This window comes from Myotis davidii, unplaced genomic scaffold (assembly GCF_000327345.1).
Source record: "Myotis davidii unplaced genomic scaffold, ASM32734v1 scaffold807, whole genome shotgun sequence".
NCBI lineage: Eukaryota > Metazoa > Chordata > Mammalia > Chiroptera > Vespertilionidae > Myotis > Myotis davidii.
The window spans coordinates 1497968-1499800 of NW_006298272.1; the positions used below are offsets into that span (position 1 = coordinate 1497968).

At 50.0% G+C, this 1833-nt stretch overlaps 1 protein-coding gene across 1 annotated transcript in view; it reads right to left on the reverse strand.

The window, feature by feature from the left end:
* The window catches only part of CSMD1 (CUB and Sushi multiple domains 1), a 710708-nt gene that overhangs the window by 649091 nt on the left and 59784 nt on the right, over nt 1-1833 (reverse strand). The window lies entirely within an intron of this gene.

The following is a 1833-nucleotide window of genomic DNA, read 5'->3' on the forward strand; positions in this document are numbered from 1 at the left end:
AAGTTAGGGGTGATCGGGCAGGAAGGCAGGACATCCCCCAAGATCAGGCCTAAACCAGCAGTTGGACATCCCCCAAGGGGTCCCGGATTGGAAAGGGTGCAGGCTGGGTTTGGGGGACCCCACCTGTGCATGAATTTCATGCACTGGGCCTCTAGTGGTTACATAACCATCCACACTCCCAGCAACCACCCCCCAAAGGGCAACCTCTGACTTGCAGACTAACCACACATCTTTTTAATCGAGAAAGTCAGGTCTGATATTTGTAAGAAAATAACTCCGTACAGTAACACGGGCACATGCCATGTCCGTCTGTGAGGTTGTTTTTCTGTCTTTAAACGACAGGGAGGTGAATGATCAAACCCCTTTTGGTCCGAAACCAAATGGCACCCATGACGAAGTCTGTAAGTGTGCTCTTGTAGACATCCTCATACATGCCTGCCTGCTTACGAGGAAACAGCACATATTACATGACTCTCACCCTGGTCCTGTGCTAATTTTTACCTTATACTTCAATGCATTTCATAAGACTGCCCTTTGATATTGACCCAATTTCTGCAAGTTTTCTGAAGTGAATTATTGCCATGTGTTCACAGCTCTCCAATACAAGAGCCCGCACTAGCAGACACCAATGTAAAGTTAACCCAGGGCCCCTCTGCCCTCTGCAAACGCGTCCCTTCCAGCTCCTGTGCACACCGAGCTCGTGAGGAACAACTGTCGAGTCAACGCTACCCCAGCCTTTTACGAGGCTTCCCCTCAGATGACGATGGTGCTACACGCAGTACACGCCCAAATGGGTGTGTTCTGCAACCTCAGCAGGTGCCGGACTCGCCCACTCTGTCCACGACCACACCAGCACCAGGCTCGTTTCTCCCCGCGGAAGCTCATAGCAGGGCTGGGGACCGACTACACATCGTTAAGTGCCCAGCCTGGAGACGTGTGTTGTCCTCCTGGCTTAGACACAGGCTCATTGGAGGGAACATCAATTTCCAACTGAAACAAATAATTAAGTTTCATAGAAGTGGAGATTACCTATCTATCATCTATCTATCTATCTATCTATCTATCTATCTATCTATCTATCATCTATGATCTATCATCCATCAATCTATCTATCTACCTATCATCTAGCTACCTACCTATCAATCTATCTATCTATCTATCTACCTAGCTATCATCTATCTATCATATCTAGCTAGCTGGCTAACTAGCTATCATCTATCTATCATCTAGCTACCTATTACCTATCTATCTATCATCTATCATCTATCAATCTACCTATCTAGATAGATAGATAGATATAGTTGAGCAGGGCAATCAAAGATGGATAAGTATTTGCTGGGCAGAAGAGAAGGCAATTTCAAGCTGAGAAGTGTAGGCCCCTTGTCCACAGGCCTCGTGCCGATGGTCAGCACGCACTGTAATGGACAGCACCCTCACTGCGGCCACGGGTCTCAGTGATCAGGGCTCCTCTGGGAAGGAGGGAGGGCGGTGGACATCAGCCTGCTCTGGGCTAACATCTGCGACCTGTGAGGCGAGATTCCGGGTCTGTGAAGGGGGACACAGGGTCAGTAGAAGGGAGCACACAGAGTGATGGAGCAAGGACACTGAGAACTCAGAGAGAACGGAACTGCCCGCGGCCACACAGAGGACGTAGCCGTTCTCACGGAACAGCCTCCTAGAGACGGGGAGCGGCTGGAGGGAGAAGGAGCAGTGACCCTGCCACCCAGGACGCAGTGAAAACGAATCACTGTCCCCAGGAGGCGCCATTGTTATGGCCTCTCAATGCCGCTTCAACTCGGTTGGTGAAGGAAAGTGTTTTCCATCAGCCGCGCC